We start from the raw sequence: 23,403 nt of genomic DNA on the forward strand, positions 1-23,403 counted from the left end.
TTAACTGCCCTACAACACAAAGCCATTCCTCAAATAACTTAATCTACTTTGAAGTGAGCTATAGGAGTATCCATTTCCTTTCCCTGTCCTGCTTTCTTTCATTCTGCACTCTACATTGGAAACACTCATACTGGGCATTTCGGTAGTTTATTAATTATATTCCTCAGCAGGAGAAAAATAAAGAAGTGCTGAGAAAATTTTTTCTTTAATATTTCAGCACAGAATATCGCTGTTAAGAGCCTGGATAAAAAATGATACCAATGATAAATTACTATACTATGAATAAGATACTATATCTAGGAAGGAAGCAGATTATGCAAAGCATTTCTTCAAAAGAGTGAGAAACTGTAAATGTACATTATGAGCCTTGGCCTGTTACTCTCCACCGCTAAGGTTCAGACACGTCTGCAAGTTTTTTAACCACATGGGTAGTAAAGATATAAGAAAAGGTTCCTCATATGGAACCCACCCTTTTTCTTGGGGGTGGGGGATATGGTTGCAGGTGAACCCACTATTGGGTCCCTGCATGATGAACTTATATAGTGGTACAGTAGAACTCTAGCAGGGGCACATTGTGGGTGTACCGGGGGCTGTGGCACTAAGTATTTTCCTGGGAAGAATCCATCCCAGTGGAGGACAGACTCAGTTTAGATGCTCTTTGTCATGCAAAATTCTTAAGCGTTGGTGAGGAGTGGGGTGTCTGCTTGTGGCATGGTGTCTACAACTCAAATCAGTTTCTGACCCAGTATCTAGGAAACATGGCCAGGTCCTGGGGGAAGAGAGGTCTAGAAGCATAATTTGAAAGAGCCTAAAGTATCTAATTCAATGGGATTCAAGCAACACTTCTTCAGGACCCGTCTTTAACCACTGAAGAAGTCTATCCTCCTTACTCAATTGTAGGTTATGGGACAGTCTGTATATTTTCAAAGCAACTACTGGCAGATAATGACCAGGCCAGGTAGGGCAGCAAGAAAATCAAGGTCGTTAGACAGAACAGAGAATATGTACAGTGCCTGGTGGGCACTGCAAAAAAGCAGTGGGGCCATCAAAGCAGTACGGTGGTAGCAGGCCATGGGAGGGGGTCATTGCTGGTGGAGCCTCAGGTAAACACATGTGCTGTGCAAGTAACTCCCAAGCCCTTGTGTGACATCATGTGGGAACTCCAGGACTTAGGGACAGGGAAACTGACAGAGTACTAGAGTTCTTGCAGGAGCAGGTAGGGGATGGAGCCAGGTTAAACGGGTTATAGGTGTTCAGATTTAATTAAGTCCTCTGATTTACCTAAGCCATTTTAGTGCAGAAAGACTTCAAATTTTTAAGTTTAGGTTTTAGCAGCATTGAACTTCAAAGACCTCTTTTGGGGTCATTTAAGATCTACATATGTGTCTTCAAATGTTTAAGGGAGTTATTCCTCAGTGGAGGGGCAGCTGAGCTAATGCATCCCTAAGCAGGAAGAGAGTGATAAAAATCGCCTCTGAAAAGGGCTCCTGTTTTCTGTTTTTAAACTGGTGACTCCACTTTTGTACTTTATATCAAGCTCCGTATGCATAGAAACATGATGGTAATGATTAGTGAATTCTGCCCCAAATATTGATCTTAACATGGGTTTTCCTGCTGAAGTATGGCATACATTCACCCTCTCTCCCTCTATACTTTCTTATTTCATTTATTTAAAGTTTCATTTATTAAGCTGTATGCAATGAACTGTGCAGATAATACAGATGCATAAGGCACAACCACTAGTCTCATGGCCACTCCATTCTTTGTTACACAGCAGAGTCAGCAGAACAACTAATGTGGCCACTCAAACATCTCAAGTTTGACGTCAGTGAAAATTTACAATACAGTTGTAAACTATTGTATCTAGTGTTTATGTGAGTTTAATGACTATTGGAAGAATACATCAAGACCTTAACTAAGATAAAATATATGAATACAGAATAACCAGAATAATATATATGAATACAGACTAAACAACAACAGAGCACACCGTAATAATTCTAGGAGTAAATGTGTTTATGATTATTTTCATACAATGTATAGTTTTTCCTTTAGGAAATTATTAGGGATTATAATAGAATTCAAGGGGGAAAGGATTCAACATACAGATGTTCATTTAGTTGTGCCAGAAACACACAAGGTGCTGAAAGTATGGTTCAACTATATATATTCTTATATAAGAGTTATACATCTATGATTTGTAAATAATATACATTTACAGGTGATAATAATACACATGTTCATACCTAAACATAGGGTATCTGATGATTGTAAATTCTTGACAAACCATTACTTAACTATAGAAAAATGAATTATAAAGAGAATAAAGGAGAAAACCCAAAAAGTAGCCTCTTCCTTTCCAGGTAATCTGGAACTTTGCAATTTTAATGTAAATCTAGTAAATCAGGTATTTCTCTTTGTCCAAAGAGCTCAGGAAAGAGTTCACATTCTATTGAACTTTACACACAAAAATTCCTCTACCAGTAAAACCAACCCTAGTATACGTTAATTGGTCTAGTTCTTGTTCATTAGCAGGTCACTGAGATTAAGCAAGGAAAGATAATTTCTAGAGATAGAGCATCAGGGAGAGAAGTTTATGAATCAATAAATTTATGGATTAAAGACATTTACATCTTTAAAATCATCCAAGTAAATAAATTATCACGAAGTCCCTTTAAGGAAATGGCAGAGAAGGAAAAGTCTATTCCCATTTGGCATACAAATGAGCCATTCCATAATATTATCTTGACTGCAAAAAGAACAGAATCTTCAATTACATGTAAGCTGGAAAACTTTTGGATAATAATCTTGAGAGCAGAGAACAAACTACACTCGTTGAGGCCAAATTATGACCTCAGTTATATCAAAGACAGTACAAAGAGCCCCCAAAATGGATAAGAAAGGGACAAAGAGATAGAAAAAAAGAAAAAAATGGCCAGAGAAATATTTGGCAGGGCCCAGCATAAGTCTGGCATCTCCTCCCTAGGCCTTCTGCCTGTCTGCAGAAACACCACTCATCTACCTCCAGCTTCTGTCTCCTCAAGGAAATGCCAGTGAATCTCTTCCCATGCTTCATCAATACCAGACGTGGTAAGGTAAATAGGCTACAAGCCCATATTGCATCATTTCCCAAATCAGCTTCTTCTCATAGAAACAAGATTTTTTATTTGAAAGATTAACAAAATAGGGAACTATATCTCAATGAAGCCTGTACTACTCAATGAAAATATTTTCTTAAACCCATTGGCACTTTCCCCTTGAAACCAATAACACTCAACTTCTTGACATATGTGTTTATTTGTTTTAAGTAAAAGGTAAGCAGATATTTACTTATGGTAGTAGAGGAAAAATACACCAACTGGTTGGTATAGTAAACATGTAGAAAAGGGCAAGGATTCAGGAGGTCTGGATTGAAATCTACTGCTGCCCTAACTGGGTTTGTCTCTTAACCTATTTGGGCCTCAGTTTCTCTACCTGTAAATTGAGAGGGTAGACAATTTATAAGTTTGCTTGTTTGACGATCTGGGATCTACCCACACCAGTCATGCCAGAGATACTGCTTTGAGTGTCAATTAAACTACATGGTGACTGACTAGAGTGTCATATATGATTTTAATATACTTTTTAAAAAAGAAATGTAGGCTCTTGTTCTCCCCAAATCAATTAAACATATTTCAAGGCCCTTGGCCACAGCTTCACCAAAAACATCTGATGCGATCTTTATCACTGATTTAAGCAATTTTCTTTGAGCCTCCCTCGAATTGTATACATTTTCGCACTAAAAGGTACAATGTAGATCATCTCTTGACTCTCAGATTTTAAACATGAGAAAACTGAGGTCTTGGCATTACTCAGCAGCAGGAATAATACTGGAGCCCAGATCTCATGGTTTGTGCCCAGAGATCTTTCCATTGCTGGAGACCACCCATAGAAAGTTGAGTTGGACACGGCCCATCGTTTGGCCTTGAGAATTACAGTGATGCTCACGAGCAGACTTTCGTTTCAACAGTTCACACATTCAAGGCCCACCAAGAGGTTAGTAATGTAAACGGATACCATATCATCATTTAACCAAGAAATCACATTCTTGATCATATTCAAACTACATTCAAGGGGACACCAGATTTCCTTGAAACAACTGTAGATAAAAGAAGAAAAATCCCAGCTGATGTGTAGCCAGCATCCAACATGGCCTCCAATGATCCCTGCTTCTTGGTATATATGCCCTTGTGTGGTTCTGTGCCTCACTGTCTCAGAGTTGGTTCGTGTGACCAATAGAACATAGCCAATTCTGAGGCTAGGTCATAAAAGATACTTGGTTTTTGTCCCTGGTTTCTGACACAGAGCACCTAAAACCCTTGGAATTTCATGATAAGGGTGGTAGGAGTGTCTTTTGTTATAATGAAGTGACTTAGCAGCTTCAAAATAGGGGCTGTTTGTCAGAAAGCACAAGCCTTCATTAGAAGCTTAAAACTTTCAGTTCCACTCCCACATCCTCCAAAAAGAGGAGAGAGGCTGGCAACTAAGTGAATCGCCAATGACCAGTGATTTAATCCACCATGACCACTAAATGAAACTTCCATAAAAACCCCTAAGCAAAAGGTCTGGAGCTGCTTCCAGGATCGATGGAGCACATCGATGTTTTTGGAGGGCAGTGTACCTGGAGAGGGCACGGGAGGTGCACGTCCTGCCACCCCCCTGGACCTCTGTATGCTTATTGTCCGATACTGCAGCATGTTTTCTTCAGACCCAAGCTGGACCATATGCTTACAATTGTTGGAGAAAAACTAAAGAGGGAATGAACACTATACAATGCTTCAACAAATCATCCTACCACACTGAGTCAGGGAATGAATTAAATGTTAGGAAAAATAGAAAAGACATAAGCAATATGTTCTCAGCCTTCAGGTTTCTTAAACACTCAACAGGAAACAGAAAGTGCAGAAACATTAACCCAAGGACCAAAAGTAGGGCATTTGAAGAAGGACCATTTACATTGCAAGGGCTGGAGAAATCGACAGAAGGAGATGACCAGAGTAGAGTAGGCTAAATAATATATTACATTATATATATATATATATATGTGATGTATTCCATCACATTTGCATGAAATTATATATATTATGAAGGGCTTTTTCCACATTTTTAATTCAATTTCAGATACTTGTGAAAATGAGGTTGGCAGAACAGATATTAGCAACCTGCATGCTACAGATCAGCAAACTGGGGCTAACTTTGTTGTCTTGTTCAGAATTACAGAACTGGTTAGTAGTGGAATATACAACTGAGCCCAGCTCCCCCACTGTGCCCTTTCTCTGCCCCTGCCCCACTCCTGTGGTGAACTCTTTCCCTGGAAGAGGTAAGTTCTACAGCAGGACTGGAAGTATCTATATGGACTAAGAGAACACACATCCAAGAGTGGCAAATACTGGGTAGCTGTGGATTGTGGGAGGACATGAAAAGATGTGACAAGAAAGTAATCAAGACAGGTGGAAGGATCTGGGTATAAAATAGAAAAGCCAGGGTGTGGAAGGAATACTGAAAGAATGCTGAGCAGTGACTAAGGGAACCACTGATATTAGATAGCAAATGCTCCCTTTCCAACCCCTGACTAAGTTTATCACCTATACGTCTTCACACATGAATAACTATAAAGAAAATACCAGTACTTTCATGTAGTACATCATCCAATGCAGGCATATACAATCTCTGTTGGGCCCTTTGTAAATCTCACTCACAGTAAGTGACATCATTCTCATTTTTTATTCTTGGGTCCTGTATCCAAGTCTTAGATTCTGGTCTGGACCATATAGACACAGGTGAACCTCTGTAATTCTTAGTGATATTCCATATTGTCATCCACAGTGACCCTACATAAACCAGTGCAAGAACTTCCAGTGAAGTGATACTCAAACCATTTTTTTCCACAGAGAGCAAAGACAGGAAATGGTATATTGTATCGTTAAGTAGAATAAGATGGAAGGTCTCTGAAGGAATAATGGATGGAGGCCCGATTTAGGATGAGGTGCCAGATGGGTACAGTTAGACAATTATGATATCGTGATGCTATGTTAACCTTTCCATAAAGATTTAGTGGGGCCTGTAGCTTCAGTGTTAAGAATGTACACTGATTTTTGTGCTTAGAAATAAGAAATTTATCAGTAAATAAGATAGAAAAACAAAAACACCTCTACTAATATTCAATCTCTTGTCACCTCCCCCCCACTCCCCCAACATTGTTCTCTATTTTTATAAGCAACAATATTTTGGAAAATGAAAATTCTCAAAATCCTCAATCACACCATTATCCCAAAGCCTAGACTTAGTTGGAAAGCTTTGTGGCTCTGACTCAGTAGAGCTGGTTATCCTCTTTAATTGGATTGATGGCGACAATTGTAATTGCTTTAGATGAGATTGCCTGTAATGTAATTATGCTTCCTTCATCAGCCTGAGCTGGACTTGTGGAATACACACAGAAGATGCCTTCAATTACTGAGAGGTTAAGGACAGCACTACATGGGCTCACAAATCGTGTTTGTTACTGTATAAGAATTTAAGAATGATGTAGGAAGCTGAAGGAATTATTCCTTTAAAGCAGTTACTCTAGTCATTCCTGTATAGAGCTATTCTGTAGGGTGAGATGGCTGCATTCCAGAGCTATTTTTTTTAAAATTTAAATTAAAAGATATTTTAAAGAACTTAACATGGATTACCATGCCACTAGTAAATTGTACTTTCTCATTATTTAGTTACTGCTTATTGTTTATAAATAGCCATTGTGTCTAAACTATATTTTTACAAAGCATACAGTACATAGTAAAGTTTCACTTGATCTTTTTCCTATGATTCGAAGACTTATGGTTTCTAAAAGTAACATAATAAATAACAGGAGATAATTTAAAAATACGTTTTTTTGTGATAGATGGAGCCACAATTAATACCTAAGGAGCCAGCTGCTTCACTACAATATACCTCTTCCTATGTTCCAATTAACACATGGAGAACTTCAAAATTTTTCCATTGGAAGCCCAGCCTCTAAACGGGACAAGTCTGCCAAATGTACTGTGAACACACGTAGTTTGGGAGAAATGGCACATACTGAAAATCCACCCCAGTCTTATTAGCTTTAGCATTGCTCTCATTAAAAATAGAGCTGCTTATGGGTTTTTCCTTCTCAAGCATATGAAACATAGAACTTGGAAATGTGCCCTTTTGAAAACATGTTCCTGTATTCACAAACCAGATGGTGCACATCAAATGCATCCTGATTTTCTAATGAAATAAGAAAGGGTTCCTATTGTGTTCTTTAATGAGATTAACGCATACTCAATTGCTAGTTTTGACAGATACTCTTGGAAAGTTAAACAACAGGCCTAATGCTGTCCTGCTGGACCTGGACAGGAACTCGCCAAGCTGGAGAGCTGGGGCCATGCTGGGGGGAGGGGGCTTTCCAATTCTTCTGATGTAGGCTCTCGCAGAGGTGCAAGCCCTGCCACAGCCACTCACAAAGAAACCTCCTGCCACTGAACACCAGAGACAAAGAGTCTGCTGTCTCATAAAAGGGCTAATCAAGCAAGAAAAAGAATCTCTCTCTCTCTCTCTCTCTTTCTCTCTCTCCTCATTGGTTCAGTCCAGTACTTAGTTAAGCCATCACTGCCAATTGCCAATAAAAACCTAATTCTGGGTACCATTTGAATGTCACACTCATGACTTCGAGAAACCATACAGCAAGTACCAAATCCAGTAAAATTATGCTGGATTTTTCCAACCAATTAGAGAATAGTATAACATAGCTTACCTTGGAGAAGGCTGTGTGGTCAAAAACCTGAAAAAGAAAAAAAAAAGGAATGGATTAATTTTCTAGTACTTCTGACCTTTGCCACCACAATTGTCATTTTCTAATTTGATGTATCTCTTGCTTGAAGTAATAGAATGGTTTAAGCCAAGTTGGATTCTAACCTGAATTCAATTTATCTATTTAATTCCACTATTAAATTAGGAATGTGTTCAGCTGAGGAGAAGCAGCCATCGATACACTTGAGAAGAAACCTGTGGCAGGCCAGACATGGTAGTTGTGAAGCATTTTTTTTTTTTTTAACTTTTAACAACTTGAAGATCTCAACGATGTCTTTTTTTTTAAATCTCCCTCTACAGATGAGAAAAAATTTTCTTTGTGCTGAGACACCCTGTTTAATGAAATACAACATCGTATCTCATTTTTCTTCATGAACTGCTCTAATTTAACTGTTGAGCTGGAAGAGCACATGTTACTAACAGGTTCAGTCGTATAATATCCAAAACCTGGAAATAACAAGTTGGAAACTACACATCCTACAAAATAAATCTGTTACTCCATCAATTCTAGAAGCCTGAGTCTGAAAATCCAAGGGAGGTGTTTTGAACGGGACTGTGCAAAAGCAATTGCTGTTAGGTGTTCAGTTAAACTGAGTACCATGTCTTGCTCCCAATGTGCTTTGCAGAACCATTTATTTTACATTTTAAATATGTGTATCCTCCAACTTGGGCTAGAAAGACTTAATTAAAAGCACCACCACTACCACCAACTGATGCTATGGTTAATCAATACTCAAGGATTTTAAAAAATTTCCCCAAATGTCACATAATTCCCTGGGTGCTTTTCCTCTCCTTAAGGTGGAAGACTGCTTCCCCTTTTGGTGTTTTGCTATTGGGGAAAAAATAGTATTTAGCAAATAGCTACCAAATCCATCAAAAGGTTAGAATTCTTTTTATTTTAATGCTCTTTCTTAATGGGCAAAAATTGATTGATTGGTTCACCTAGAACATTCTTAGCTTTAGGGCAGAAACAGTGCTTTGTATACAATAGTGGGCTGGATTTAAAAAAGAAAAAGTAAAAGAAAATCAACATTCAAGAACACAAGTGAACTTCAAAAATGGAAGAAAATAGAAAAAGCAAGGTTTGAAAACATTAAATTTCTTGTATTTATTTAAAATCTAATGGATGTGTTTTAAGTTGCATTGAATTATAATGTGTGTACTGACTCTTTATCTTTAGTTGGGAATGTACTTACATTATGACATCTAAATTCATCTGGATAGTTTAGTTTCCCAAAACTCCATATACTTTTTGAAAAAACAAATTAGGGTGAGTATTTCTCCAATAAATTCACAACCTCTAGTTCTTCCCAACATCCCCACCCCCACTTTGTCTTTGAAACTACTTTTAGGAAGCGGATTCTCTAAGTAGACCGTTTATTGACATTTCAGAAAAGACAAGGGGTAAAAGAGAGAAGGTAATTCTTTGCCACTGGCTAGAACGAAGTGAGAGGAACTAACGGAACCCTAGTAATATTAATTCTTTTACTCTGATCCCATCTCTGACTCCCTTCTACTATTTATTGTTTGAGCATTTGGAAGTACCATGCACCCAGCACAATGATTTATATCTTAGGGGAAATGGTTTTTAAATTTAAGTGTGCATAAGACTCCCTTGGGGAGCTGTCAAATGATGATCATTGGCACCAATTCAGTGCCAACTGGAATTCCCAATCTGGGGTGTAGTGAATAAGGAGACTTTATTCTCTGCGAACAGCTCAATTGTGATACAGCACGGCTGTGGAACAGCGCAGCAATGTTATAGCTCAATTATGAAGCAGTATGGATGTGAAACACCATGGCTGTGACCTGGCCCTGGGGCGAGGCCCCTCTCTGCCTACACAGCTCTTCCCTTGTCGGGTCTGGTTGGCTCCACTTGCTCTAGTCCTGTCCACTTTGCCCTGTACCAGTCTGCTCCACTCTACTCCAGTGAGACATCTTTGGTGATTTCAGCTCCAGCTGCAGAAACATACTCTTCAGTCTTCAGCAGAAAGGGAAAGTAGGTTCTCTGAGCCTTAGGAGAGCTGACTTACATATACTGAAGTCCCTACACGTGGTCCCTGATTGGTCTGTCCTCATGCAAATGAGGACTCCAAATCTTCACGGTTTAATTGGTCCAAAAAGCACTGCTCTGTGGTCAGAATGGAACTGCTCTGATTGGTCAGTGAAAGCACTAATAGGGATATAGCTGCCTTGTTCTAATTGGATGGCGAAAGTTTCAGTTCTATTGGTTGAACTATAATTCCAGGAACTCCTTTATAAGGGCTGGCTCAGATGGCAGGAACACAGAGCAAGAAGGCAGTTCAGGGCTGGAGGTAGGCAGGCTTCTCCCTGAAATACAGTTTGTGTGAGAAGCCTCTGTTTAGAAAGGGCTGTTAGACTCTTTTTTAAAATATGAGCTCAGTTAGCCACGAGGAGCCCTTCTTAGTAGGTATCTTCTTTCTCAGGGTCCCCAGAGCTTAATAAAAATGCAGATTCCTGAGTTCTAGCCCAGCTCTACTAAATCTGAATCTCTAAAGAGTTAGCACCTAGGAATGTTCATTTTCAATAAGTTTCCTGGTGACTATGATTAGGTGGTCATTAAATGAAAAGTGATCTTGGGCTGTGCCAAGTTTCAAGCTTTGGGTAGACAAGTGTATTAAACTGATATTTCATCTCAAAGTAGGTACTCAGTAAATATTTAAATTTGAAAAAAAAGTAATATATAAGTACAACTTGATCATTATGTGCAAATGTCTTTCCTTCTTTTTGATTTCTAAATAGATATACGACTGGCCTTAAGCATTATTTCACTTTGGTAATCTATACATTACTAGAAAAGGGAGAAAGTTTAGGCAATATAGATTCTAATTAATGTGGTCCTTACTGTTTAACTCCATGTAAGTCATAAAATCCTTGAAATTTATAGCTGGAAGGACTTAAGAATAAATTTAGTTCAATTCTTTCCCTTCCTTCCTTCCTTCCTTCCTTCCTTCCTTCCTTCCTTCCTTCCTTCCTTCCTTCCTTCCTTCCTTCCTTCCTTCCTTCCTTTCTAGGTGAAGAAGCTTTGATGCAGAGAAATTAACTAACTTTAGAATTATTTTATAAATGGGGGTGATCTGAAACAATGGAACATTTTAGCTGCGATTTTGAATAATTTCCAGGTGTCTGCTTAATTTTCACCCCTTCCCTGTTCAGATGGAAATATCCACGAAAAGAACTATGTAAGTAAATACAATTAATCATAATCAATCATGCACTGTCTTGGATTTGCCTAGAACCAAAATACTGAAATGGACACATGGAGTCCTGCTAGTTCTAATTTTCTACCAATTCATGAAACACTTCATGCTTTTCTTGAATCACAGCACAAACCTTTCAACTTCCTATTATAATTAATGTTATGAAAGGCATCAAAGTGCCCAAATACATGCCAGAAAGTCCTTGAGTGTGGGATGGCCATTTCCAATACACATAGAGTTTGCATAAATGCTAAGAAACATATTATCATTTTGTCAGTCTCAGGACCTCACTTCCTTCATCTATGAATGTTGGGTTTGGACTAGATGATATGTAAGTATCTAAAAGAATGATACAATTAAGGTACAACTGATATAAAGATGAACAGGTATAAAGATGCCAACTTTAAATTTAAAACATAAAAATATGTTTAGAAATAATCATTTCTCCCATTGCCATTATCTCATTGAAAAGGACAATTTTAGCACCAAAAGCATAGGAAGCCCATAATTTCAAAATAAAGACAGCCCTTAAATTGAAGGGAAAACAAAATGTAGTAAAATACTACATTGTTCTTTTGTTTCTCATATTGCTGTAGATTCATAATAACTTTGCCACTGACCAGCACCAGTCTATGAACTGCTCTTTGGGGGCCGCTGTTGGAAAGTTCTACGAAGAACTGAGAGGCAGTATTTTCCCTGGGGATATCTGACACAACACTCATCCCCAGAGAAGCTTCTAAATAAGGAATTTCCTGGTTTTAGAACAAAAGAATGTGTGGTAGGTGCTTGACAGTTTAATCCCCTTTCAGAGATTCTTAGTGAATAATAATATAGATTCCGAGTTCTCTTGAAATAGGCAAAATGTTAACTTTATTTCGTCTATTACTTTAAAAAGTCATTTATCCCGGGAAACATGTTTTGCACATAGCGTCTGTTAACATTCTGTAAAACTGGTGTTCTGCATGGCACGCTTTCCCCAAATCAGCCTCACAGCCTGACCTACCAGCTATAGTCAATAGGCCCACCCTTCTCCCAGTGCCCTGTGGTAACTTTGGAGGACTCTGTGACCTGCACTCAAGAAATATTAGTTAAGTAGGTTGGCAGTGAGCCTACCCCCGCAGGTGGCAGCTCCAAGGCCAAAATAAAGCCCTGGGAGGAAGGCTGCGGCTTCACGGGGAGGTGGTGTCCTCCCACTGCCATCAGAGCCACGTGAGCCGTGTCTTCCAGGCCTTTTCTCTTCCTGATGGATTTGGTAGGTTCAGCTGTGTTTATGGAGAGCAAAATAACAGTGGCTGAAATAAGATAACTTTTATTTTTCTCTCTTATACATAGTTACTTACATAGTCCCAAGTGGTGATTCTCAAAGCCCATCCCTGGGGAGTAGAATCAGCATCACGTGGAAACTTGTTAGAAAGGCAAATTTTTGAGACTCTCTCCACACCTACTGAATCAGAGGTTCACCAAGCCCTCCTGGTGATTTTGATGCTACACTTTCAGAACCACTGGTCCCGAGGTTGTGGTACAGGGCTGGAATGGGGACTCTGGCCCAAGGAGTCATCCGGGAATCCAGACTCCTTCTCTCTTGATGCTTCAGTCACTATACCCTGGGATGTTTCCTTTGTACACGTGATCCCATATGACCTGCTACCAACGTTTTCCAAAGCTGGCTCCTCTTGAGTTCTTTGGCCACAGGCCCGATTCAGGCCTTTGATCAACTCCACCCGGGATGCTCCTAACGGCCTCTGCCCTGTCCACTGATTCCAACCTAGTTCATCCCCACTGAACTAGCTATCTGTTTTTGTTTTGTTTTGTTTTGTTTTAGATGTAATTTTTATCTTTCTTAATAGACTATCACCTGATTCCCTGGTGGCAAAGGCCAAACAACAATGAAGGTCATAGAGTCTTTTAATATCTGGTTCCTATTTTTTTCTAACTTATCCCTCAGTCCTTTACCTGAACACCTTCTGGATCCCAGCTGCAATGAACACTGTTTCCAGAACCTACCACAGTGATTCGGTCTCCATGCCTTTGCACACACTGTTCCCCTTGCTTCGAATGCCTATGTTCAGACTCCTCTTACCACACTTCTCCCCAACACATTTCTTCCAATCTTCTTTTTCACCTGACAAACACCTGCTCATCTTTCAAAATCTAATCTACACACCACTTCTGAGGGGCCTGTTTCAACTTACTCATGCTTGGTTACTGGCTTCCTTGTGCCCCCATTGTAGGTATTACCACAATGGAATACTCATCTAGAATACATCTAGAATACTCCTCAAATGGTATTATAATTTTCTGGGTACAGATCTGCCTCCTGCATTAGATGGGGAGCTTCTTGGAAACAGGCATTGATAGTCATTCAATAAATATTAAATGCCTGGTTTGTGCCAGGAAGTACATATCCTGAAGCATAGGTCCTGGAAGGCATGTCAGTATCTGATGTGTAGCCAATAATGGCTGGTTTAAAGCATGAATAAATGCAAGTCTCCTGTAAATTCTCTCAAGGATGTAATGATTGTAAATAACACCTACTTCCAATGTGGGTGTCCCTGAGAAACATGCATGGAAGTATCTTAATTGTTAGTATTGTGTTGGGTCTGCTAAGTTTGGAAATGGGAACAGATTTTCAGAATAAGTAGTGGCCTTTAAAGAACCAAAGAAGAAGGGGTAAAAAAGCAGGAAAAAAACCCTGGGGTAAGGGCAAAACAAGTGAAATTTCTATGCTCAAAGCAAAGAATGTGTTTGTACCTAGATATATTGGACAAAATGAGTCCTGTAATAGTAATTTAAACTCTACTGAGAAACAAATATTATCCTTCCAAGTTTAATGGCACCCGTCCCTCTTGCTGAGCAGGAGATGGTGAATTATGTTGTCTACGCACTGATGAGTTTAAATTCCCTCAGGCATACTTGGCTGTGATGCTACTTCTCCCTGAAGTCCCTTCTTTCAATTTTTTGAAAGAGGGGAGAATGTCCTGTTGTTTGTAGCTTTTCTTCTGATTATTTAAAAAATGAAAGTCGTTCCAGGCAATTGTCCAAATTTAAGAGCTTAAATTAAAATATTCATTTTCAAAATTTCTCATATAATTCCCTGTTTGGATTGAGGGTATAGATCTTTTCTTGACTAATCATTGGACAAAGAATAATGAATCAATACTTCTGAAATTTCAGACCAAGTTAGAATCAAGGACACTTAGCAGAAATGAGTGGTACTGTTGTGGTCTCAGGCAGAGGCAAAAGGGCAAGCCAATCTGTTTGTCATCTGTCCTATATCAAGACTGAGCTCGGTTTATTTCATCAGTGACTCCATTCTGGAAGATTAAGCTCCTTATGGTAATTTGTTACTCATCTGATAAGAAAAAAACAATGTGATTGTCACCATTGTTACTTTTCATAATGAATCAAGCCCTATATATGCAGTTATGATGAATAATTTCTGGCTGTAAAGTATTATGGACTATAGTTACAATGTATCAATTATGGAGCTACTATACAACACAAATAAACATGTCACAATCTTTTCATAATTTTCATGAAGGGCCCTTGTAGATGCAAATTTTTATTTATATAATTTTCATAAGATATGATTTGACATAGTCTCTGTCCCCTGAGCAAGAGTTTTGTTGTAAACACTCTAGCTTGCAATTACCATACAGTAAATAACTAGTCACAGAAGCTCACTCCATGATCATTGACAAAAATGGCCACACTTACAGCTGAAATTAACATTGAGAGAATGGATCTGCCTCTCACCCATACCCAGGCCCTCAATCACAGCAAAATGGCCCAACCACGACTACAATTTAGTGATGAGATACAATTAATCTGTGCTGTCTGAGTTGGAAAAATATTTGTATCTTTGGCCCTGTTTTCCCACTCCGAGTACAGTTGGATGCGATGAAGAAGAATGGGAAGAATTCGTTCACAACGATAAAATATTCTCTAAGTATGTTTGGATGAGATGCTCGAATTTTTTTCACAACATTTTTCTTCCCTACTAACTCTTCTCTGTGGCCTACCAAATATATAGATATTGATTTTTAATGAAATGTACTTATGAAATACTGATCACTTCCTCTCAACTCCCATTACCTTGATTTTAGAAATAACATCTAGTTCACTGACTGTTAGACTTAAGTTAGAACTGGAAAACTCAGAAAATGTCACCAAGAATGCCACTGGCAGCAGGAAAAAACTGCTCTTCTCTGGATTTCACTTCTACCTCCAAAGTTTATCATTTCATACTGACAGGTCTTGAGGTTTTTGGCATATGTTTACTGTAGTTAGCTTTCTTACCTGTTCTCCACTGTGGCTCTTTCAAAATGTCACTCTTTCCAAGTCTTACCAGTGTCAGCAGTTAATCTTCCTTCTTTGGACCTAGAGACACTAGAAGCCAATACACAGGTACTCTCTCAACATCCTAAAACTTCTGGACCCACGTCCACATCCCATTTTTAATCCACACATCTGCTGTGTCTTTACCTGTCCTCACCTGCTTCTCCCCTGCTACAATGAAAGCAGTGTGTCTCCTATAGTCTAAAGCTGAACCCTCTAACTGAATTCTGGATCACATCCTCTCATAGCTCTTCTCTCGTGCATTTTCAACTTTTAATACATCTTTCCCATCAATATCTCAAATCAGAAAAACAAATAAAAACTTTCCATCAACCTTTCTACTCCCTGGAAATCAAACTTCTTTTAAGAAGTGCTTCCAATCATTGTTATCTTCTGTGTTAGCCAGTCCACAAAAATGACTCTTCAACCAACCATTCCTGGTATTCACGTCCTTCTTTAGTCCCCTGCCTTTGAAGCCAGGCTGGACGACTACTGATATACTTTTTGGCCAAATGAATGCAGCAAAGTGACACTGTGTGACTTTTGAGGTTAGGTGAAAAGAGGTCCTGCACTTTCTACATGGGTCTCCTGGAATACTTGCTCTTGGGAAGCTAGTCACCAAGTAAAATGTTCAGCTAATCTGAGATTACTGTACTGTTAGGAAACCCAAAATGGCTATGTGGAGAGAGTGAATGATGTCATGCAGGCCCTAGCAGTTCCTATCATCCCAGGTGAGGCATCTGCCATGTGGGTGAAGACGCCCTTTTGGACATTCAGCCCAATGGAATCTGCAGCTGATTCCAGCCCCAGTCAAAGTCTGACGTGCAACTGTTCGAGAAAGCCTGTATTACTTTCTGAGGGACACTGTACCAAAATACCACAGATTGGGTAGCTTAAAACTATATAAACTTGTTCTCTCACAGTTCTGGAGGCTAAAAACTCAGAAATTAAGGTGTCAGCAGGGACATCCATGCATCTTTGAAACCTACAAGGGGAAATCCTTCCTTGCCTCTTCCTAGCTTCTGCTGGTGGCCATTAATCCCTGCCATTCTCTGCATTGCAACTGCATCATTCCAGCCTCTGTTGTCACATGGTGTTCTCTTTGTATGTTTCTCTTGTCTCCTTATAAGGACACCAGTCATATTGGATTAACAGTCCACTCAACTTCAGGATGACCTCATTTTAACTAATTATATCTATAAAGACTCTTTCTAAATAAGGTTACTTTCTGAGGCACTAGGCATTAGAACTTCAATATATGTTTCTGAGGGACACAATTCAACCATAACAAACCGCAATCTAGAACCACCTCACTGAACCCAGTCAATCCACAAAACTGTGAGAGATAATAATAAATGGTGGTTTTAAGCCACTAATTTTTAGGATGGGTTGTCCCACCGCAAGAGATAACCAAAATGCCTTTCTTGACTCATATCACTTCATCTTACTGTAGTCTGGATTCTGCCAACACACTCTATTCCTGAGGTCACCAGTGATTTCCTTGGTGTTAAATCCAATGGACAGAGGTGCTGTTCTAGAAGGGTGACGTAGCTTATATATCTACGTCCCTTCCTCCCTCAAGCCCATCAAAACAACCAAATAAATTTGCATGTAAGAATAAATTCATCAAATCCCTGAAAAACAAAGAAGGATGACATCAGTAGACCAGAAACATGAAGCATTTCTTAAAGATGGAAAGCATACAGAATTGGATTGAAGGAGGAAGCAAAAACGCAGCCAAGGCACCCATACAGAGCTCAACAGGCTGAGGAGAGGAACATGACAATAGGGAGCAGGGGTGCTCCACGGAGGCCAGGGAACAGCCAGGCTCAGAGGGCAGGGCCAGGGGGCTCTGTCAGGCTTGGCGCCACTGTCCCTTCCTCTCCTCATCTCCCCCTCCATGCAGAGCAGCTGGGGGACATGGGCTCTCTCACCTATTATTGTCACAAAAATAAAGTGGGACCTTTCCTTGGGGGGCTTCCACCTTGGATATTGGAGCCAGAGGCACAAGGGGCAGTGTTCTTGATAAAGGTGGACTCCACAGACAGAGAGGGACACCACTTAGCACAGAAGCAGGAGCCATGAAAGGGATTCCCATCCATTTCCCCTTTCCTGCTGCCACAGTCCAGGCTGACGTGGTGTCCGCCACTGTCTGGCCACCCTCACACCCTGAAGCCTGCGCTGAGGGGACACTCATGGGACTAATCCAGCTTATTTGCTCAGATATCGTTTAACCACTGATAGTACAGAGCCGATCAGAACAAGAAACAAGTTTAATTCAGAATTTCTCAACCTTTGCACTATTATCAATTTGTGGTCAGATAATTCCTTGCTGTGGGGTCTGTCCTGTGCATTGTAGGATGTAAGACAAACAACATTGTTGCGGTCTACCCGCAAGATGCTATAAGTATGCCCCCTGCCTGGCATTGTGACAACCAAAAATGTCTCCAGACGTTTCCAAATTGCCTCCTATTGAGACCCATTACTTTCACTTCACGAGCAACAACCCCCCTCTACGGCTTTCTGCTTATTACTAGGAGACTATAAAACTCAATTCTCTAGGAACCACTAGTCATGTCTAATTGTAACTGCCTTCTCCCACCCTCTAAATCCTTCCAGGGCCTCGACTTTCTTTCACAGGCAGAATCACCACGGAGCCTCAGCCTTTCAGACAATATCCAGATGTTGGTCTTCACTCTGCACTTGCAACGCCTTCAAGGGAAGCCCTCTGCAGACTCAAATGCGTGATTTGTGTTTTCAGATACGTGCAGTTCTTGTGCTGGTTGGAAACTTCTCCCCAAGTCATGACTGTTTGTACTGAGCCCGATGAGCGAGGCTTACGAAAAAGGAAAGGCAGGAGTGGGCGGTTGGAAGGCTGGTACCCAGAGTTCAACCCCTGTGAAGTTAGTGGAGAGAGTAAGCTACTGTCTGAAGAACTGGGGGAGAAAAAGAGAACAAGGGGCACAAATTCTGCCCCCAAGGCAGTTGGCCTTGCTGGCGTTTCATTGGAGTTCATTGCTCCTTTCTGAGAAAGGAAATGTTCGCAGGAAAGGTAGGCCTGACCTGTTTCTGGGAGGAGATCCTCAGACCCCAGGTGCCCCAGCGATGAAGGGCAGGGTGGAAGCAGCTCTTGGAGGGAGGAGAGACTTGATTGGGGTCACGGCTGGAGTCATTTGGGGGATCCTTGGAGCAGGCCAACTCTTACTAGAGGGACTGGGAGTATGTTAGGCGAGGGGCAGGAGCAAAGAGAAGAGCCCCTTCAGCTCAGTCTTTCCAAAGGAGGTGGGGGAGGGAATTTCTTCATTAGTTAAGCATCCCGTTCTCTTTCTCCAGCACTTTCCCGTGGAAGTATATACGTGCATGCAACCTCCCAACTACGCTTTTCAGGGAGACCACATCTGTCTGAGTAAATCAATGTTTCTAGCTCAACTCATTTAGCTCCAGGAGCAAGCTCACTGCTTAGGCAAATGGAGAAGGGCAAGAAGATCCAGGCATTTTGTAATTTACCGAGATGTCAGTGACACCTTATTAAAAAGAAAAAAAAAAGTTGTTATTGTTCCAGAGCAGTGCAAACTCTGAGACACTACCTATTTTTGTAAATAAAGCTTTATCGAAACACATCCACACTCATACTGTCTAGGGCTCCTTAAAATGACAGAATAGATTAGTTGTGACAGAGACCATATGACCCACAGATTTAAAATATTTCCTATCTTGTTCTTTACATAATAAGTTTGCCAACCCAGCTCCAGAACACTGAAGGCAGATTTTATTTTTTTTAATATACCCTCCAGTCACCTGGTTTTCTTCTCTGTGCTGTAGCTATACTTAAACAGAGTGTGAGGTTTTCAATATAAGACCGACGTTTTTATAGGAGATATGTTTAGATTTATTAATTTTTCCAATGAATGGTGCTTTTCAGAGAGGTCTGGAGCACTGCCATCAGAGACTACTGTGGACCCTCATGTCTGCAGGGACATAAGATGGAGAGGGGAACAATGAGACAAAGCATGCCTGTGAGGAAGGGGTAAAGATGAGGTGATGAGTCTATTTTGAAAACTCAGGACAGAGGCAGTGACAGGAGGGATGAGGCAGAGCAGAGGGAGCCCTGTGTCCCAGGGCCCTTCTCCTCTCCCAGCCACCCTGCATCCTTCCATCTCTGCTGCTTTCTTGTGCCCCGAGGCATCTCCAGCTGAAGGAAGGGGCTTCCTCCCATGGTCACCCATCCAAGAATGCCAAAGCCCCTTCTTCCGGTTTGTTGTTCCTATGCTGTTATCACCCTCTGCTCTTCCCTTCCTGGCGCTCAAACCCAGACACCTGGAGACGTCTACCTCTAGCCTACCGCTTTGGCAGCTTTTCTGGCCCCTGGAGGAAACACTGTGGGGGGAGAAGAGATGGAACACAAACACAGTCAGGTTTTGTAAAAAACTAGTCAAATTTCATTGTGAAAATCTCACCCTGCATTTAAATACAGTTCTAGCACAAAACAAGTAGCAAAACAGAGTTTTCTTTATAAATGGATGGCTACAGGGTTGGGGGCCTGTGAATGCATCTGTTCTGTAGGACGTTTGGCTGAAGAAAATTCATTTAATTTAGCAAAGCACTATTACTATAACCCAGCTGCTGGAGCATGGGGCGGGGGCCGAGTTCTGTGCTCAGAGAACGCCACTTTCAAACGGCATTCGTTTAAAAATGGTTTTATCTTCCAAGTAAAAGCTTATGTGTGCAATGACCGGACATCAGATCATTTGGCTAATATGACCACCTTGCATTTATTTGCATTTCTGTAGTATTGTACAGTGAACAAAGCACTTTCAAAGAGGCGACCATGTTTGGTCTTCCCAGCCAATCTGGGGGGTAGGTAAAATGCTATTCTTTTGGAAAAATACGTAAGTTAAGGCCCACTGAGGTTAACTGCTTTGTTAACCAGGGTTGCGTAAGGGTGGGAGAGGACACAAACCAAGACTTTGATTTCTAAGTTCTCAGAATTTTTCCTAGCATTCTTGCTGTGTTTTCTAAGTTAAGAGTACTGGTTCTCATCTCATAATGGGCCCCCTATCGTTTCTCGCGAGAAGCCCCTAAATTCTTATGCCCACCAAAAATGATCTGTACACTAGAGAAAGGCTATATCACAAACACATCTGAGGAAGCCATGACAAAGAGCATATAATTAACCCATTTCACAGGCACCCTTTGCCATTTTAAACATAAGCAAATATTAAAAGTAATTGTTCATGTTTTTAAGCTGTAGCTATGGCTGCTCATCTAAAAAGGCTGAGAAACAAACTAATAGGTTGAGTGAAGTGGGCCTTGCAGGATTGGGGGGCACCACAGGGGCCTTGGGTGGGGATGTAATCATGAACCAATGGTCCCCCGTGGACCCATCGTCCCTTCACAAAGTCAGTTAATTATAATAACTCCACTAGAGAGTTTGTGTGCCTGATGGTTAGGGACCCAGGATGAAGTTAGATAGATTCTGAGCAAATTTTCTTAACTTTTCTCAACTTGAACTTCTGTGCATATAAAATAGTATTTACTTTACAAGGTTGCTATAGGCATTGACTAGGATAATTCATTTTTATCAATTCCTTAACACACTGCCTAGCACAAGTACTTATGGATACATTTTAGTTTTGTTATTATCAGTAGTGCTATTTATATAAATAATATATGTTTGGCCTCTCCACTCCCTCAGTCAGCCCTCTCCTAAGGTCTGTGAAAAGTTGCTGCATGGTTGAGGTGTTGGACACCTGCTGAAACCTGTTAGAGGAAAGGTGGTCTATCTTTTATTTCTTGCTGCACAGTATTCTTACCTCGATTAAGCCAGCAACAAGCCCCAGGCAGTATTATGTTTTCAAGATGAGGACAGGCTCCCACATTGGGGCTGTCAGAGAGAATTTGGGGCGTGTGAGACATTTAAATGAATCAGACCTGACAAATTCGATTTACAGATTAGAATAATGTTGTGATATTTACCAAAAAAATATATATCAAGTTAAGACACCACCGACAGGCAGACATTGATTGCCTGTTTTAATCAGCTGGTATAATTTAGCTACCACCGGAAGCAAAATACTTAGGAAAGGTAAATCTGATCATAAATAATTCCCATTTTTACGCATTTAAAAATCAAGTAAGACCTTTGTGCAGGGTTTGCTACAAGGTGACACGTCTACTGCATTGTGTGAGGTCACATCAAGTTTCATTTGGGTGTTAGGAGAAGATTTGACTTGACACAAACAGATGCCAAACAAAGCACTGAAGCAATTTCACTAGGTGCCAGTATATTAAGACAGACAGAAAGATGACGGAGACTCACTGCCCTCATCTAGCCATTAAAGCTCTGATGCTTGTGGGACTTCATCAGTAGTGCTTCATGAATATCCCTAACATTTCTGAGCAGAATCAAGAATCATAGCCTTGAAAGAGACCTCAAGAAGTCACTTCATCTAGAAACCCTGACGCAAGGTTATTGCTTAAGAGAACCATGGTCTGGCTTTCACAACATATTTGTTGAATGAATAAATGCAGGAAAACATGATCTTCACCTTCCATCCCCAGAAGCCTACTTTGCCCTGGAGGTATGAGAAGGGCTGCAAAGTCTGGAGTAGCCCCAAGGGTTTAAAGCCCTATTCACTCATTTATTCATTATTTATACGCTGCCCACTTCTAACAAAGATTTGCAGTAACTTTCTACAAAAGACCCCAACAGTAAAGAGCCTTATTCTCAGTCATCCCTTGCAGGGTTTTATTATCACCTTCACGATCTTTGAAAAAAATTATTGAATCGCTATTTTCATGAGATGTTATGCCAGGGGCTGAATACATCAGGCAGAGCCAAGTTCTGATCTCCGTACATTTCCGTTCAGTTTGCATTCATTCATTCTTGTGACAAATATTTATTCAGCACATTCCATAAGCGAGTGCTATCAGGCAGTGTGGAGGGGGCCAAACTAAATCACAGGTGGACCCAGCCCTGCCCTCAAGAATTTTACACATGAGAGAAAGGAGTCTAGCACAAGGGTATGTGATAGTGATGCGTGGACAAGACACAAACCTAAATTCCCCCACGCCAGGCAGAAGGGATCAGAGCTGTGAGGGGACACAGAAAAGTGCAGTGGAAGAAGGTCAGGGGACATTGCATCTGCTTATGGTGTGTCCCAAAGAGAAACCAGCTGAAGGAGGTCAGGCTGCAGGCAAAGCTGTGAAAGAGAACTTGGCCTTCCCACTCTGCCCTCCTGGCACTCTGCCTCCCTTCCCATCTGGACACTCTAAGCCCTCATGCTGTCACAGACGCCTGGCTTCACCTTCCCAAGAAGACGGGCATGCCATCTTGGTGACAAGGCCTGGGATACAAATGCCCCCTTCTATGGGACGCTGCTGTCTGCTAGCTTTCTGTCATGTGGGGGACCCTGCTCGCTGCGCCATTTGTCAGGCAGGGCGGCCTGCGGGGTCTCTGGTCCCACTCCCCACAAGAGAACGCAGGACATGGTGAGGCCAAAAAGGAACACCCACGGAGCCATAAGTAAGGGAGTCATACCACTATATTCTCGCTGGCGGCATCCGCTTCTCTGCAATCCGCGCTTGCTAGCTCAGCCACCATCTTCTTGCTAGCCCCCATTTTTCCTGCTAGTGTAGCCACAGCAGTTATATTAGTGGCCAATGGCTCACTGGTTACAGCTGACGGCCAACTAGGCACAGCTGATGGCCATCCAATCACATTGATGGCCATTTACTACCTGAGCCAGCACCTGTCTATGTGAGGCCGAGAGCCTGGAAACTGCTTTCTGGGGCTCTGTCCCCACACTTTCCCCAACAATAGCAATTGGAACCCTCATCTACACCAATGTAGAAATAAGTAGCCATTGCCTGTTACCAAGGCATGCCTAGGAGTATCTGTATTTAAAGAAAGATTATGCCTGCACACAAAGGAAGCAATCTTGCAAAATGCATAGCTCCTGGAGGCCTATTCTCGGAGTGAGAGATTTCC

General features: G+C 41.0%; 1 protein-coding gene across 10 annotated transcripts in view; it reads right to left on the minus strand.

Moving 5' to 3' along the window:
- The window catches only part of SEMA6D (semaphorin 6D), a 560,420-nt gene that overhangs the window by 158,813 nt on the left and 378,204 nt on the right, over window positions 1–23,403 (minus strand). For all 10 annotated transcript variants that reach the window (XM_074327776.1, XM_074327791.1, XM_074327784.1 and 7 more), the window contains one exon: window positions 7,799–7,825. The gene's annotated coding sequence lies outside the window, so the exon portion shown is untranslated. The remainder of the gene's footprint in view (window positions 1–7,798; window positions 7,826–23,403) is intronic.

Source organism: Rhinolophus sinicus, linkage group LG03 (genome assembly GCF_036562045.2).
Source record: "Rhinolophus sinicus isolate RSC01 linkage group LG03, ASM3656204v1, whole genome shotgun sequence".
Classification (NCBI taxonomy): domain Eukaryota; kingdom Metazoa; phylum Chordata; class Mammalia; order Chiroptera; family Rhinolophidae; genus Rhinolophus; species Rhinolophus sinicus.